General features: G+C 48.5%; 1 long non-coding RNA gene across 14 annotated transcripts in view; it reads left to right on the top strand.

Annotated features, from left to right (window-relative positions):
• The window catches only part of LOC131401054 (uncharacterized), a 67783-nt gene that overhangs the window by 18803 nt on the left and 30692 nt on the right, over positions 1-18288 (top strand). For 6 of the 14 annotated variants that reach the window (XR_009217525.1, XR_009217524.1, XR_009217518.1 and 3 more), the window contains 4 exons: positions 5765-5871; positions 6368-6436; positions 7552-9640; positions 17626-17745. This is a non-coding gene — a long non-coding RNA (uncharacterized LOC131401054). Of the gene's footprint in view, positions 1-5764; positions 5872-6367; positions 6437-7551; positions 9641-9854; positions 9940-17625; positions 17746-18288 lie in introns of all 14 variants that reach the window. The other 8 variants (XR_009217526.1, XR_009217521.1, XR_009217523.1 and 5 more) reach the window with 8 other exon arrangements.

Below are 18288 nucleotides of genomic sequence, written 5' to 3'. Positions count from 1 at the left end.
TTAAAGTATACTTACTGTATCGATGGTACCTGATGACTTGTCCTGGCCGAGCACATGCTTGTGCTGTTGCACATCCTACCCCTCACTGTACAGTGGGGAAACTGGCCCAGAAAGAGGCAAGTACTGGCCCAGACCACAGGAGGTAGTCAGGGTCCCAAAGACTAGACAGAGTTCCAGCTTCCTTGGCCAAGGCTCTGCCCCTTCCCTCAGGTTTCCTTTGGTAATGAGAGGCATTAAGATCCTAGGGGTTTGCTGCCCACCCCTCTCCATATGGGGTCATTTTCCTCTCCTCATCATCACATGTGCACAAGCACACCCACTCACACTGACTTCTCATGTGGGGGCCGTGGAGGTGCAGGCAAGAAAGAGCCGACACCAGGGAAGTGACAAGAGGCAGGAGGGAGAGAGGTTGGAGGCAATTCTCCCACAGGGCCATAGCATCAGTTCTCCTAGATACATGCCCAGGGGCCCAGAGATGGGCAGAGGAATCCCTAAGGTTCCTAGGTTTCTACCTGTTCCAGACCCGTCACTGGCCCAGCTTGGAGAGCACAGGACTGGGGTCCTGCAGTCCACCTCTGTGGGCTCACAGAACTGGGATGAGCCCATCCTCTCCTTGTGTAGGCATTGGGAACAGAAGAAAAGACCTCAGTGAGTGTCCTCCTGTATAAAGTAGAGTGCATCCAGCGGGTGACTCCATGGGTTCCATGCACTAGCAACATGTCTGTTGGACGAAGTTCTCTGTTGATGACCTACTTTGCTCTGCAACGCTGAGAAAATGCTTTCCATCCACTTGAGAACGTTTGGAACTGAGGAGGCTTGCGGGCTTGGGTGGATGAGAACTGGGGATAAGGAACAAGATGCCAGAGCACTGGATACCAAGTATAGAGATGAGAGAGAAGACCAGTCCTTGTTGGACCCTCGGGGTTCTCATCTGGAGGCAGAGGGGAGTCATTGTATTGGTTGAGGTTGGATGACTCAGGATTAGAGGACATCTAGTGGGGGACAGCAAGATGGGGGAAAAGGTAGGCTCCACAGATTCCTCCCAATCCCTCGAAGGTGACAGGTCCTGCTCATTTACCGCTGGGACCCTGGAGAGCCTCTGTCTTGAGGACACCCGAAGAAAGGTTCCTTTCTGTTTAGTGGAGTTTTGGCGAGGGCTGCAGTGGTCGTGCTGGCCACCAGGGGGCAGGCAGCCTCTTGTGTCAGTGGTGGCCAGTGAGTTTTTGTTTTATTTTTTTCAATGGTATTGAGATATACTTTATATACAGCACTTTGCAAGTTCACATTGCTGTGTGGTACATTTGAAAGTTGCTAAGAGAGTAGATCCTAAAACTTCTCATCACCAGGAAAAAACCTTTTATTTCTGTTTGGTGATTGTTAACTAAACTTATTTTGGTAACCATTACATAATATATATACACATCAAGTCCTTCTGCTGTGAACCTGGAATATAGTCAGTGTCCACTGAACTTTACTTGACCTCCTGGAGCAGCGAAGTGTCAAGCAGAGGTCTTTCTGGCTGTCCCGCTGCCTCAGAAACAATTTGTACCTCCTGTTACTAGCGTTCATCTCCACAATCAAAGTTGGTCAGAAGCAGGGGGAGGGGTGCAAGATCTTCCCATGTACTCATTCAGCAGCTGTACACTGAGCACTCACCCTGTGCCAGGTGCCCTGGTGGGCCAAAGTGCAGGATGAAAATGACCAAGTGGTCCCTGGCTGCCAAGAGCTCATAGTCTAGAGGGGAAATGGACAAAAGCAAAGACATGAGCAAGAAAAGAGCAAGTGCTGTAGAGAAACACAGCATGGGGCTGTGAGGGAGGGCTGGGCATCACTGGGTAGGAGGGTCTGAAAGGTCTCACTAGGGTGACGTTTTCTGGGACCAGAATGACTAAAGGGAGCCTGCCCTGCACGAGTCTGGGAGTAGTGTGTCAGGGAGATGGCACCACTGGTCCTGAGTCTCACAGGCAGAAGTGAGTTTGGCCAGAGGAGGTTAGAAAGGTGGCCAGTGTGGCTGGAGGGATCCTGTGAGGAGAGAACAGGAGCTGGCGTGGAAGGTGGGGCCAGGGCCTGGTAGGCTGTGTCAGTTACCTTTCCTGCTCTGACTTCATTGCCCCAACCTTGCATTTCAAAACTACAAATGTGGACTATCGCACAATTTGTGTAGATCAGTAATCAGGCATGTTTTAGCTGGGTGCTTCTGCTTCATGAGTTAACAGGTTGGGGCTGTGGTTTCAACTGAGGCTCAACTGGGGGAGGACTGGCCCCAAAGTTCACTCTCAGCCTCCAGGGTTCAGTTTGGACTGAGAGACTGAGTTTCTTTCTGTCTGTTGGCCTGGGCACTCCCGTGCTTCTCTCCTCTATAGGCCTCCACATTGGGCAGCCCCAAAACACTGATGTTTTATTCCTCAGTTACAGGGATTCGACAGTGAGAGAGAGAGACAGAGATGGAACATGAGAGAGAGATTAAGCGGAAGTGAGAGTCTTTTTTAGTTAAAGTTTTGACAAGACATCCCATCACTTTGGCTGTTATTATATTAAGAAGCCAGTTACTAACTACTTAGTGGTTCCACTGGGATGGCTGTACCATGGGTGGGGCTTACTGGGTACTGCTGTGGAAGCTGCCCACCTCATAGGCCAAGATGAGGCACTTGGGTCTCATTCTCCATAAAACAGGAAACAATTGAATGGTTTTATGCCACAGGATGGCAGGATCTATATTTCCATTAGTTTCAACCCCCTCATGATGCTGACCTGAAAATGAGGCCAAGTTGGAAGCGACTGTCCCAATATCACATTGCTAGAACCCAGGTCTGTTTTGAGTGGTGTTCTGTGCTACCTGTCACCCCTTCTTGTTATTCTTCTATCTCTAAGTTTGTGCCTTATGTACATGTGACACCAGCCCAGAGGAGTAATAGATATTATGTCATATACACCAGATGACATCCCTAGGAAGTAGCCTGATCCCCATGGTGCAGGTTTGGAGACTGGGGAGGACCTGAGAGGCACAGGGATTTTCCCAGGATGCAGAACTGGTAAGAAAAAGGAGGACTGCATTCATCTCTGTCTCCTCAAAGCTAGGACCCGACTGAGGTTTCCAGGGAGCTGTGGCTAGGTCGGTGTAGGCTCCTTGTGTACAGTTCAGGAGATGACATGGGGGAGGAGGGTGAGCAGCCCGGGCACAGGGGGCAGCTCTGGACAAGTCTGATTGAGGGAAGGGGCCGAGGTAAAGGAACCTTGAAAAATGACCTCACTTCCTTGGTCATAGACCTCAACAGATCTTAGAACTCTGGTAACCAGGCACCCACAGCCCCCCATCCAGCTCACTTGACTGGAGACAGTCCACAGGCAAAAATATTTTGTTGTTGTATCCCAACTTTTGGAGGATCTGGTCTCAAAAAAGCCCAGAAAGAGAATCTTTTTGGTTGTTGCCGATGTTGGCTCAGCCCTCATCCCCGACATCTCTGGGCGTCTGGCAGGAGGCAGTGAAGGGTAACACGGGGCAGCCCAGGAAAGGCTAGTGCAGGCCAAGACACAACTGTGATCCCACCTGATCAGCCCCACACCCCTTACTCCTCACCGTGTGTGTGTGTGTGTGTGCGTGTGTGTGTGTGTGTTTGTGAGGAGGGGGGTAGGTAGGTCATGAGGGGCAGGTCATTTCTAGGCAGGAGCTGCTTCTTAGGTGTCAGAAGCATGGTGAGTCTGTCATGTTCATAGCCCAGGTCATGGCTGTCAGCATGAGAAGGTGAGCTCCACTACTCATATGTTACCGAGCCCTAGAGGTTTCATCTCCTTCCCTCCCTGACCAGAGTTCTTTGCAAGGATGTCCCTCTGTGCCTGAACTGAGGAGCAGCCTTTCTCTTGGTGGTTGACCCCAGTGGCAGTGTGCAGGCGGCCCCTGATTCCTTCTGTCCCAGCTCCTGGGCAGTCTTTGCAGAACTCCACTCAGGAGGTCGTCGAGGAGCTGCCCAATGGTTTCAACTCCACAAACTCACTGGAAAAGGGGCAGGTGCATGAGGCCACCCACACCATCCAGTGCTGCTCTGAAATGAGAGCAGGAGCAGAGGGTCTCCACACTCAGGACCTTGAGATGACGGGGTTGGACCAGAACTAGGGCGGGACCAGACTGGAGCTGTCCCTTTTTCAAGATAAAGGGGATGTACATGAAGGTAACCTTGCCTGGTTCAGAGCTGAGGTGTCGTGACCCTCTAACCCTTGCCCAGTGTGAGCTTCTGGAGGCCACTGAGCCAGAGCCAGAGGGTAAGGGGGACTGCAGGCTGGGTATTCCTGGAAGGGAAGTGGGATCATTCCTGTGTTTAGAAGGACACACGGAAAGTCAGCTATGTGGGTGAACCTTTCTCTTTAGCCCGCTCCAGTGCCAGCTGCGGAGCTCCAGCTAATGGCAGAAGCACAGCAGTGGACAGTGGTGGAGGTAGAGCTGGCTCCAGCTCCGTTGACACCACCCATTCTAGCGCTGGAGTCAGCGTCCCCTCCATCAGCAGTGTTGGAGCTGGAGTAAGGGTCAACATCGGCTCCAGCAGGAGTGGGAGCTGCTGAGCTGGGGTCGCCTGGACCATCATTTCTAGTGGGAAGTACATCTCCACCTGTGGCTGTTAAGTAGTGTGAGAAGAAGCCTAACCTCGTGGCCTTCCATTCTAAGCTGGTGGTGGAGCAGTTGACCTTGATGGATGTGGTGAGAAGCTGGGCTCTCAGGGCTGGGTGGAGCAGGCCTTCCCTCTGCCATGCTTGCCCCTGACCTTCTCCGGTCTCCTATGATCTGGGCCCAAATCCCAACTCCACCCCTTACCAACCGTACGACCTGGGCAACTTTCTGTACCCCCAAGACTTCGCTGTCGACCTGCAGACCATAGAGGTGGACATTAAGAGGACCTGCTGCACACAGTGGTTGTGCCGACTCCGGGAGGTACAAGAGATGGAAAGCTGGGCAGGGCCTGGCCCATCAGTGGTGGAGGGGAACTCACTGTGTGCAGCCAGGTCCACAGTAGCCCAACCATCTGCTCAGGAGGCTCAACATCCTCAGGACATATTAGACACCTGATGTGTACTTCACTACAAGGGAGACAGAAAAGGCCCGTGTTTGTAGCTGCCATGGGGGAATGTGCATCAGAATGGGGAGTGGGACCGGAGGAGGATCAGGGTGGTGGAAGATGCCCCCTTGGGATGAGCCGAGTTGAGCCACCGTCTGGAGCTTGGAGTTAGCCAGGATGGGCTGGGTGCAAATGCCTCTCTTCCTTCCCTGCCAGTCTTGGGTCCTGGGTCATCCTGTGCTGGGTGCCCTCGATGGACAGAGAAGAAAACCCAGGGACTCTCACAAGGCTCAGGCCACATCCTGAGCTTCCTCAGCTCCAGCTCTATACTGTGACCCCTGTGTGGGACTCTGGGGACTCTGGACACAGAGCTGGCATGTGGCAGGGCTGGGTGACACTCCCCCTGTTCTCCAGGAGCTCTTCCGGAAGGTGGTGCCCTCTCAGTGCCTGGGCTCCGCCTGGGGCAAGAGGAACAAGCCCAGCAATGAGCACCTGGCACCCACTGTGCAGGCCACCGTCGACCACTTCAGAAGGGTGGCCAGCCTTGTCATCACCACCTGCCTCAGGGACCCGAGAATGACAGCCCAGGACAGGGCGAGGGTGGTGGAGCACTAGGTCCAGGTGGTCCAGGCATGCGGGATTTAAATAGAAGAGGACTGAAGCTAGAGCAAGCGGGGCTCCAGCCTCTACCTCAGAGCTCATTCTCTTCCCTTCCCCAGGAGTGCTAGATCCTGAAGAACTTCTCCTCGCCCCACACTGTCATCTCTGCTCTGCAGAAAACCTCCACAAGCAACCTGAAGAACACATGGGGGAAGTTTCCTGATGGGTAGGCCCCTCTCCATAGGAGGACCAGGGTGGATGGGGGAGCTCCTGTATGTCTGCCATTGCCCCATCAGTCAGCTGGGAATTCCTGGGAGGCAGCAAATGCTGGGGACAGGGCCGGGGCCTCCGTGGTGGGTCTGTAAGTCTCCTGGTGTCTTTAGTGCACCAGTTCTGCTTCAGGACTTGATTTCCCTAAATGCCAGGTACTGGGTTGAGCCACATTGGAGATATTCAAATGTTTGTAGCAAAAGAACTCTACGCCCACTTGAAATTAAAAGTGGTCAAAACAGAGCTGCTCTGTAGAGCTGGGGAGTGGAGAGCCCAGTGAGCAACAAGAGAGCCCCTTCCCAGTCCCACAACACCTTAGCGCTCAGAGGATCCCAGTGAAAACACTGCTCCAGGCAGGCTGAATCTTTTGGGTTGTCAAAGAAAAGGGATTTGCACTCAGACCCCTCACATTATCCCTAAATTTATCCTTCCCTCTTTCTCCTTCCCTCAAGGAGAGCTCTGAAAAACTGAAGTAGCTCTATAGCCAAGATGAGTCCTTGAGAAGAGAACTGATGCCCAAGGTAGAGTGGAGGCTAGGGGTCTGGAAAGAGAGGATGGGAGAGAGGGGGAGGGGGACTGGGCATGCTGTGGTTTTAATAGTTTTTCACTTGAACTTTCTCTGAAACATTCCCATCTACCTTGTCCAGAATAACAAGCAGAGGTATCTGGTCGGCCCATGGGCCGGTGGGGTGCCATTTTTGGGCAGGATGCCCTGGTCATGGGACATAGGGGTGTTGGCTGGGCTGTTCCAGGACGAGTTGCCGTGCTGGCGCCATCAGCAGGTCTCTGGCTTCCATGCATGTCCATCCTGCTGGATGTAGCTTCTTCCAGGCTGTTGGGTGGTTGGGGTGGGTTTAGTCCTCAGCCTAAACCTGTCCTCAGGAAGCCAGGCCCCTGCTGCTCCTTCTATCTTCACCACGTCTCCAAGGGGAGGGCATCCTGCCTGCCCCAGGGACATGCACAGCAGAGGATTCCCATGGCTCAGGTGGACAAACAGGTTGCTCATCCTTGGGTCTGAACGGCTGGACCAGAGACAGATGGTGTGCATTCTGGGACCACCCTGGACCCCTAGAGCAGTCACTTGAGTCAACCACAGGAGTCTCATGTGAGTGCCTGGTTGGCAATGACATATGCCCCAGGTGGCTTATGAGAAGCGTCTAGGCAACTGATGGATTCTTAGTGAATCCTGCTGAAAGGACATTAGGAGCTTCATGTAAACGAGAAAGCAAAGTGTCCTGTTATACACTTCCCTGTGGATCAGAGGTGGCACCTTGAGGTCCAGTTCCTGAGTGGATAAAGAAAGAGTTTAGTGCAGAGGAATGTCCTGAGGGGTTCCTTGGGGAGGAGAAGGCTTTGGCATGGCATCTGGCACAGGCTGGGGGCCAGATACTCCACGGGACTGGGGCAGGCAGGAGCCACTCAACCAGACTCCCAAGACACCTCGTCCTCTCCATCCACGGCTCGGCCCAGGACCAAGCTTTGAGAGCTCAGAGGACGGGACTGTTGTCAGTGGTGGGGCTGGGGGTTAGGTGAGGATGTTGAAACAGGGCCTCTGGCTGGAATAGGAAAGCGGCCTCTCCTCTGTGGGCCCCTGAGCAGCTCACTGCCCCTGTTTCGGTCTCTGTCTCCTCATCAGGGAAGGAAAGGATGTGACTGTGTGGTGCAGGCCTCACAGGGTGGTCATGAAGTAAGAGGGAGAAAAGGAATGTGGGAGCTTTCTGCCTGCTCCACCTGGAGGGGTGAGGGTGAGAACAATGATGACAGTCATATGCCACTGTGTCCTCAGGAGAAGCTGTGAGGTAGCTGGAGTTCTCACACCTTCCAGATGAAGAAACAGGCCTGGGGAGGGCAGGAGAAAAGCCTAAGTTCACACCCAGAGTGAGAGTTGCAACTGGGCTTGTTGTAGAATCACAACATCTTGGAGGATGGAGTGGCATTGGTACCAGTTGCTTCGAGTCAGATGTCCAGGTTTGGAGGCCAGTGGTGCTGGAGAGAAATGGGGTGAGGTGAGTATGGCCCGCTGACACTCTCTTTGGCCCTGGCAGGAGGGGCCCTCCACGACTGCCCCCCCCCGCAGATCAGCCCCCAGAGAGTGGAGGAGAAGCAGCAGCAACAGCAGCAGGTGAGTGTGCCTGTAGGGGAGGGGCTCTGCCCTCCCAGCTGGAGGCCTCAAATCAAGAGAAGAGGACCCTTCCTCTTGGTGGCACAGTGCCTGAATCCCCCAGTAGAAGTGACCAGGAGGAGGGCCTGGAAGAGGTGGTGCAGGATGGGTTTGTTGTGGGGAGGGCCAGGGACTGCATACCCTGTGCTTTTCCAGAAGCTGGGCCTGGGAGGTGAGGAGGAGAAGTGTGGTGTTCTTGGGGTGTGAAGGGAGGAGGAATTGAGGGGAGGTTGCTAAGGGTCCTAGGCTGCTCCCCGTGGGAACCCTGGGGTGGGCCAGGAGGCTGAGGGTGAGGACTTTTGAGGGGAGTGTCTACAGGGGGCTGACTTGAGAGCAAGGGCTCATCCCACCTGTACCCTGATGTTACAGAGTGTCATCCCCTATCTTGGCACTTTCCTCGGTGAACTGCTGAGGCTGCACCTGGTGATGGGTGATTATCTCGAGGTGGGTGAACCTGAGGACCAGGCAGGGAGGACCAGGATCCTGAGCCTTGAAGTGCGGGAGTCCCCGAACTGAGCTCTGAGCTCTCAGCACTTGGCACATCTCTCATGAGTGTCTCGCAGCCGCCCCTGGGAGCTGGGGCATCAGACCCATCTTAGGGATGAGTGAACAGAGGCTCCACCTGAGACACCCATTCTGGTTCCCCAGGTTGGGGAAGCTCAGAGCTGACTGATGGCACAGCTGCATGAGGTTTTATCTGAGCTGGACTCAGCCTCTCCCTCCCATGCTGCCCATGGAGGGAGAGAGAAGTCGGGCCCCTCCAAGTCAGGCAGCACATAAGTGGCTGAGTAATCCCCTCTGCCTGAGGTCTCCGCCTCCAAGTCTGTCATCAGAGAGGGTTGTGCTGCCAGGTCCCTCAGCCTCACTCCCATCTCCTCCTTCTCTGGAGCCCAGAGCCTGGCCTAGGTCCAAGTCCTGTTTTCTCTGCATGCCCGGCCCCCTCTGGGGACCTGGCAGTAGTGCAACATGAGAAGGTGTGGGCATAGGGGGCTAGTCAGGGTAGGGGCCTCTGTCTGATTGACTCTTGCTCTCTGCCTTCCAGGGGAATGAGATCAACCTTGAGTAAAGGACTGGTGTGTGCAGCTGTGACATTCCCTGCAGGGGAGGGGAAAGAGGTGGAAATCAGAGACCCTCTGGGCAGAACAGTCCCTGGCTCCACCCCCTGTATGTTACATTGAGTGGAAGAGTTTGATAACAGAGAAGTGGGAGACCCATCCAATTGGTGGGTGGGTTGAGGGGAGGATGGCATCAAGGAAAACTTCCTGGAAGAGGGGCTGATTATTCCCATTCTGAGAACAGTTAGAGCCTTGATGGAACTAGAGGGAAGGAGTTTTCCCAGGATTGGTCCCCTGCCCCATTCCTGACCCCCCACAATGCCCCTGCAGCATCTCCCCCCCCAGGCCCTGTCTGCATTCACTCCTTTCCTCTGCCTCTGGTCCCAGGAATACCGAGTCATGAGGGAGATCCTGCTGCTCCAGGTGGCTGCAAAGAATTACAACCTAGAGCCTGAGGAGTGATTTGGGGCCTGGTTCCAGGACATGGAGCTGCTCAATGAGAATGATAGGTGAGGCTGGGCAGGAGTTGGCTGAGGGCAAGGGTGGACTCTCTCTGTTTGCCTGTCCAGAGAGCCTGTCTCTGTGTCTCCTCAGTCAGCCCGAGGCCTTATTGCATGGCGACGTCTGGGACACCCAGACTCCAGCTACTGGGCAGGAAGTGGGGAAACACCTGAGGTTGGCTCCTGGTAGGCTCACAGGTGCCTCTCTGTCCTGTATCTGCAGCCTGTCCTGCCAGCTGAAGCCCCAGACCTAGTTGGCTTGCAGAATACTAAAGGCCAACAAGAACCAGCCATCATCAAAGTCAGGGGTGAGTGAGTGTCTGGGTCAGGGTGACTGACTCCTAGGGGTTCAGTAAATTGTTGGGCTAAGTGTGTCCTTGAGGAGTCAGATAGCTGGCACTGGGATCCCATCTCCACTACTGAGCAGTCCTGTGACTGAGGTGACTCTCTCCAGCTTCCTGAGACTCTGTTTCCTCCTCTGTGAAATAGGTGATACTAAATGATCATTCACGTGGCAGGTACAAATGGGGTACTGGTGGCTGACAGCACTGAGCACAGAGTCTGGAGCACCCAGTGCAGTGGGTACAGAGTGGGGGTCCATGATTCTGAGGCATGTCCCCAATATACCCTGACTCTTCTAATCAGCCCCCAGGCCCCAACCCCGAGCCCGGTACCAGTGGCCAATGAAACCCCATCCTCAGCAGTCGGGACACAGCTGGGATGCTTGTGATGCACCAGGCCAGCTCCTCCCACCTGACAGAAAGGGGAGCATTGTATGCTGATTCCTGGGGCCGCCCGAAGCCCAAGAGAGAGGGGACGACCCCACCCCAGCTCCCTGACATCTCTACCCCAGCACCTATTCATCCATTGGGGAGGGACAGTAGTTATTTGTTGTAAATAATAAATGCCATATTTGAATATTATATTAAAGTCCTTTTCCCTTTACAGCCTGGGAGTTGTGGTGTGGTTCTGTCACTTTCTGTGGCCATGTAAGTGAGACACAGAGTCTCACATTTCTCCTTGAATCAAGAACTCTTCTGGGTCATTAGCTTATTGTATGTGGGAGAAGGGAGAATGGCCAGCCTCTTCCCTGGCAAGTGGGGACACACCCAAGTCCTCCTAACTCCGAGGACAAGTTCATTTCATTATCATTCAGCTCCTCCAGGAGCAGACAGGGCCCCCCGTCCAATCTCTTGTGATTTAATTGTTGAACGTACTTTCACAGGCAGAGCAACAACCATTGAAATGTGGGTATCTTTAAAAGAGCACTACCCAGGACCTTGTCGGGCCACAGACAGGGGCCGCCTTTCTACATTCCGGAGGAACAAGGAATGTTTTCTGCTTCTCTTGTTGAGGTTTCTTCTCACCAAATTTTAGGAACTTATAGTTTTCTAGTTCAATCTCTGGGATTGCATCAGCTCTAAGTGGGGAAAACAATGTAAGAAGATCAAAACGTGCACGTGGAGAGGACAAGGCCCAAGGAAGGTCATTTGCAAATCGACTAAAGGCAGGCAGGACTTTCCCTCCTGAGGCCCCTCTAGGGGCTCTGGTTCACCCCTGACCTAAATTTGAATCCTGGGATCCTTGTCCAGGACTCTGAATTCCTTTTCCTGCTTGTTTTGTATCCAGGAGGAAAGATTTGTAATGCAGCTTTTAAGTCTACTGCTAGGCCTCGTTCCATAAACATGACTGCTCCCTGTGAACTAGGATTCTCAGCACCTCTGCCTTCCTTATGCAATTCTCTTTAGGGCAGAAATTCCCTAGAAGGCCCCCAGCCTCCTCCCTGGCTTGGCCTTTTGGATCCCGGGTGAGCTCTACTTTGCAAAGATAAGGGACCATAATCCTGGCCAGTGAGTGATCCCACACTATCCCTTGCTGTCCAAGTTGACTTCTGAGCCCGTGTCATTCTGAGGTCCATAGTCTTGGACAATCCTCCAGTTTACACACTCAGTGTTGGTGTTACCAACTCGCCCAAATGGGGCAATTGCTCTCGAGTACTTAAAGTGTGTCATCCCTGGGTGGTTGTGTTTTTTTCCTCAGTCTTGTGCTGTGGTTACATTAAAACCACCTGCTGGAGTGTGAACCCTATTTGGAGCTTTGAAAGATGAGGCATGACAGGGATGTGGGGGCTCCAGCAGGGAAAGCCATGGAACTGATGGTCCGTGGATGTGCATGAACACAGCCTTACCAATTAGAATACTGAAATGCTTCCCATCTGGTGGTGAACAGACACTGTTCTGAGCTCACACCAAGAACTCACCCCATGACTAGGAGATTTCAAGGATTACCAAGTGGCATTTTGAACCTCATCCCTAAGGAACACCCTGTAAGACAAGGGCCAGATGAATCGCTTGGCACCTGTGAGTTATCCCCTCCTTTCTGATGGCCGCAAGTGTCACCAAGACACACAGGCGGGACTCTGCCAGGGAAACCTTCTCAGGACAGCCAGAAGCTGAGGATGCATCCTCGTTCCCGACATCTCAGGCCCTTCCTGACACGGCACAGACACCCGGGAAAGTGATTTTGTAATGGAAAGACTGGGAAGGCCATACTTGCCCTCAAAAGAGAAAGAGAAGTACCAACAGCGAAAACTTGATCCCTCAAATAGACAATGAAATCCCAACATGCAGTGGATTCTTGTCATATTACTGATGCTGAAAATGTCTCTTTTGAAAATAACACGATCCCCCAACTGCCATGTCCATCTTCATGTATCACATTTCCAACACATATGGATCTAAAAAACTGAGGGAAATCTGGTATTTCCTTAGATGCAACTCTGAATTAACATGCAACAAGGCACATAAAAATGGAAATCTAGAAGTAAATATCTAATTTGAGAACATCAACATAAAAGTGCTTTTGAAATAATATTTTGTAATCGATTGGAATATTACACAAAAAGAATCATCCACTTTAAGTAGGTTTCACTGTGACTGTGAGGGGGAAAACTGAATCATCCCGTGACGTTGATAACTGGCTGCTGACTTTAAAGTACAAATAAATAATGTACATAGTAAAGGAAAATGAGAGAACAGCATGAAAAATGAAGATCTTTCGCTCCTCACCTTAAACTTAAACTCTCACTCAGAAAGAAATCACTGTCTATTTATTCTATGTCACACAGCAGAGTTTAATAAAAGAAAAGTATTGATATATTTTAAAGTTTCAAGACCTCAAAGCAAGGAAACATTAGGGACGCTGCCAAGAGACCTCAGTGAGGTGCCTGCTCCATTTCATCTGCTGTCAGGATGGCCTTCTTGGCCCCCCACATTCTCTGCCTCGCTAGCAAGTCTGTCAGCCATCAGTGCTATCGCCAGTCTCTCTTTGGTGCTCTTCACTGCCCTTTCCTCCTTCTTGATACCTTCCTCAGTCACCAGAAATTGTTGGCAGTGGAGCTGTGGAATGCCCAGATCAGCTCCTGGAACCATCTCTGCCAAATCTGAAGACCAGCAGGAGTGGGCATGGAATCTGGAGTGCAGACCACCTGGGAGCACACCTGGCAGGGATTCACATGTGTGACTAGGTGCAAGTTTTTGCAGTGCTTTGGCAATACTGAAAGGACTTACCATTTGTCCTGCACTGCTGCGGGTCTAGAGTCCTTGTGGTCTCTCAGGCTAGCAGAATTGGTGGGGCTGGTCCAAGGTGTCCTCTCAGAGACCCGTCATTGCCAGGATGGGATGGGATTCTAGTAACTGGCCTCTTGAATATGTCACTGGATATCCTCAAAGGGATTGAGAAGCTTAAAGAAGGCTTTGGTTTGGACTGGTTCCACAGTTACGCTGCTTCTTCTGTGAAGACGTGACTATCATCTTTCTATCATCCTTCTTTTCCTCTTACCCTACAAAAATAAATCATGATATTGAGTCAAATGATAAAGGAAGCCTGCCTTTTTAGGACAATTATCCTGGCTGTTTTGTACTTCCACCCTCCCTCTATCCTCTGGGGATGAATCTGACCTGTGTCCTAGGATGTCATCAGGCAGATTTGCATCAAGAACATAAAGTTCAAGGTCATAAATCAAGGCTACTCCAGATCATTTCTCCCCCTCCATCCTGTTAACACCCCCTCCTTGTATGAGTGTGATTCTATTCTCTTCTTGTCCTTGTCACTCTCAACTGCACAAATCCTGGCACTCCCTCTCAGGACAGTCAGTCCCCAGTCCTTTACTAAATCCCAAATCCTACCATTTCTGTGTTTTCTGGCTACTCATTTGCTTAATCCATTGACCACTTGGTGTTCATAGAAGTTAAATCAATAGTGACATTATCAACCAGCCCTTGTTAGCGACTTACTCCCATATCCCAAATGTTCACATAATCCAAATGGTTATGTTCAAAAGTAAACAACAATTCAGAAAACATATTCACCCACCACAAATTCCTGATCTCTAATATTTTTATTCAAAGACTCATACGTTAGATACCTGTCCCTCAAGATCAGAAGTAATGCCAGATCACTGATCCTCACCTTAATTTCCTCTTACACCTATCAATCCTGGATTCCATGGACTATGATCTCAATAATTTCCTTGGAATAATAAAAAAATTCCTTACCACTCATTTATATTGTAAACCTCCAAACCCAGAATATCCCAATTATCTGCCATGCCATAGCTACTGCTGGTCTTATAACAAGCTGAAGAAAAAGCACGAAACATGATCTTTTGGTACCACTGTAAATACAAAACCATCTGCATCAACTGGGAAGCACCCATACAGCCTGGATATTTTGTTCTCTTTTTTTTGTGTTGGCTCAATGACAAAAAGAAAAATCAATTTAAAAAATGGGACCAGAATAGACTTTTTCCAATGAAGACATGCAAGTGGCCAATAGGTGTATTAAAAGATGTTTGGCATCACTAATTGGGAATGCAAATCAAAACCACAATGAGCTATCACTTCGCACATGTTAAGATGGTAATTATCAAAAAAACTAAAGATGGCAAATGATGGTGAGGATGTGGAGAAAAGGAACCCTTGTGGGAATGTCAACTAGTACAGCCATTATGGAAAACAGTATGGAGGTTCCTCCAAAAATGAAAACTAGCATATGATCCAGCAATCCCGCTTCTGGTATATACCCACGGCAATTGAAATCAGTCTCAAAGAGATACCTGCACTCTAATGATCATTGCAGCTAATTCACAATAGCCAAGATATGGAAGTAACATAAGTGTCACTGATGGATGAATTGATAAAGAAATGGAATATTGGTCAACCTTGAAAAAAGAAGGAATTGCTGCCATTTTTGCCAAAATGGATGGACCTAGAAGACATTATGCTAAGTGAAATAAGGCAGGCAGAGAAAGGCAAATACTCACTTATATATGGAATCTAAAATAGTCAAACTCATACAAGCAGAGGTTAGAATGATGGTTGCCAGGGGCTGGGGGGATGGAGAAGCGGGGAGCTGATGATCAAAGGATACAAAGTTTCAGTTATCAAGATAAATAAGTCCTGGAGATGTAGGATACGGCATAGTGCCTATAGCTAACAAGACTGTATTGCATACATCACATTTGCTAGTAGAGTAGATATTATGTTGAATTCTCACCACAGAATAATAGTAATAAAGGAGGTGAGAGAAAACTTTGGGAGGTGATGGATATGTTTGTGGCTTTGATGGTGGTGACAGTCTCAAGGGTGTATACTTATGTTCAAATTCATCAAGCTGTATATGGAAAACTATGACATCATCGCTGATTCTTCTGCACCTTGTAATGTGCCATGTCCTCATCACAGGAAAAAAATATTTTTAACTATGTATGGGGACGGACGTTAACTGGACTTATTGTGGTGATCAATTCAACATATACTGAAACATTGAATCATTACGTTGTACCCCTGAAACTAATATAATGTTGTACGTTAACTTTACTTCAATAAAAAAAAAACACAACAGACAAAACCATTTGAATATTGTAAATGAGTTCAGTGAATCCCTGAATCTTCCCCATTCCCATATGAGAGTTACAGGAAGCAGAGAGGATGAAGTAAGATGGAAGAAAGTTATACAAAACTGTATTCAAATTAAAATCATTTAAGTTGCTATCACCTCTTTGTGGCAAAGTTCTGTGAGCACTGATCTTCTGTCACATTTTTCCTGGAAAAGCATACTTTCAGATCCAACCCATAATAATTTCATCATTTGCTCTAATAAGAAAACCTCAATTTAAAAAATAAAACCAAAAGCATCCCTTATGTATGAATAAAGTTAGTGAACTTTACAGAGAAAATAGTATATTTGCACAATCTCAATAAAGGAAACAGAAGAACTGAATGATGATGAAGTCTCATTCAAGCTTATCTTTGAAAGCCAGGAAAACCAGGTTATCTTTTCAAGGATGTGTGTAGAACTGTCAGCCTTGGAAAATAGAAATAGTGGGTTCCCCTGGAGCAAAGGGCAGGCTTGCTTACTGCCCAGTATAATGAAAATAACACCCCTCCCCAGGGCAAAGGTCAGTAGACTTCCTGCCTGTTATCAAAGATTTGAGTTCCTTAAGCTCTCAGATCTTGTAACCCTCTGCATGTCACCTGGCCCACTGTGTATCACCCTGTAGGAAGTGGAATTTAGTGAACCCGTGCAAATGCTGATAGTCTGGCCACAGCTATCGCTGTGTCATTAAGTCCTTTGTCTCTGACCCATGTGTCTCATGTCTTTTGCCAGCATCTATAAGACCGTGGTAGGCTGACTTATTAGCCTTATTAGGCTAATAAGCCTAATAGCCTGACTTATTATCAGACCTTTCACAGTTCCTGACATGCCCTTAAAGTAACTAGTAGTCTTAGGAACAGAGAGCTAACCAGAACAATATGCGTGGATTCTCTTCATACAGGACTTCATGCAACCAAAACTTTAATAAGTCTCTCTGACCTCTTTTATTTCTACCCCAAGTAGAAGGGGAGGCATGAAGGTATTACAGACCTAGGGCTTGTGCAAGCCACCTGAAAACCTAGTGACCAGAAAATTCCCATGGGGAGCAAAGAGAGTTGGACATATTTCCAAAATGGACCCATATGCCTCTCTATCATCCAAAAGACGGTACATTATCTTAATTTATGATGATTTTATTCATTAAAATCTTGTGATGGGCCAAAGATACACTTCTAAGGGGAGTGAAGCACATGGCAGTTGTAAGATTAACACATTTGGTGAATATCAAACGCTGAACTAAACTTAGTGTTCTAACCAATTATAAGGTACAACAAATTTAATTAGATCAATTAAATGATATTTAATGATATGCCTGATTATTACTCTGCAATAATGAACAAAAAGGTCATGTAAATAACTATAATTGGTCTTACTTTAAAATATGATAATCAGGACTGTTTGAGATAAGCTGGAGAGAAGGAAGGAGAGAAATAGATAAAAGTTAGCTGCTCTGAAGCCACTCTCAAGACTCCTGGATCTACATGTAACCCAGGAGATCAAGACAGATGGCTGTGTGCCTAGATCCTCCTGCACTGTGGTTCTCAGGGATGTCACGGGGCCAAAGCAGCTTCCTGAGTCATGTTTATACGTCCATGTGTACAATACCCCTGACCATGGGAATGAACCACCATTCAATCATCCATTATACCCCTCTAATTAAGAATTTGATTTCAAAATTGTTGTATCATTACATGACAATTTATTCCTCAAAACTGTAGGATGCCAAGCTAAAAGAAAATCAAATTTCTATGACTTCTTTTCTTTGAAGGACCAAGATGTTCTTTAACACATGGAATCTGGATTAGAGGATAAATCCATCAAATCAATGGAAAAAAGAAACGGACAGAGGGATATTTCATTCATATATACACAGTTTGCACTCTGGCAAAAATAGAGTTATATTTAAAAAAACTAGAATTTTTTGAAATTTTATAGATATTAAAGACTTTGTTCTGGTTATACTCCTTTTGGTTTACCAAATCAAACTCACTCTTTAATGGGCATTTCTAGCATTGAGTGCTAATAACAGAAGATTTTTTAATTCTTATTTTTCCTAGGTCAAAGACCAAGGGCAGAGGTCATCGAGAGGTCGTCTAGTCTACCTATGGGTGTTGCAGGCTTAACTATGGATGTTCAAGCCACACATTGCCAGCAGAACCACATCTCTTCACCCATAGGTGAGTTTTTACTAGTAATCACAGAGACTTGAAGATATCAATGGAAATTCTTTATTAAGAACCAAAGTTATAGATTCCTATCTTGGGTACATTACTTTGAATTTTTGACCAAAATCATACATATCCATTGGACCATGTTCAATTCTATGATCTTTAGAAGATTCAGCCTACAACTGAAGACAAACAGATACAACACCAATATCTTATCCTCTCTGAAGCCCAACTGAGAGCCACTGCAGTCAGAAGTTTTCAAGACAAGAAAAAGTCATCCTCTGAACAGAGAGAGTAGAGGCTATTCAAACATTCAACTTTAAATTGTTAACATGACTTGTTAGAATGTGATGGAGCAAGAATAATACCTTGAAGTTTCATGATTTTTCTCCAGCATACTGAGATGGATGACCTTGAAGTCCAGTTTCCCCATGAATGTCTTTATTCAGTGATAAAATTAATTTCCCTATTATTCCCATAAAAATGTTAAAAATATATCATAATCTCTGACTAAATGGAAACAAAGCAAACTGAGCAGTTGAAAAGCAGTGT

Source organism: Diceros bicornis, chromosome X, assembly GCF_020826845.1.
Source record: "Diceros bicornis minor isolate mBicDic1 chromosome X, mDicBic1.mat.cur, whole genome shotgun sequence".
Lineage (NCBI taxonomy): Eukaryota > Metazoa > Chordata > Mammalia > Perissodactyla > Rhinocerotidae > Diceros > Diceros bicornis.
Note: the sequence above shows the minus strand (reverse complement) of the source record. Positions and strands in the feature narration are given on the sequence as shown.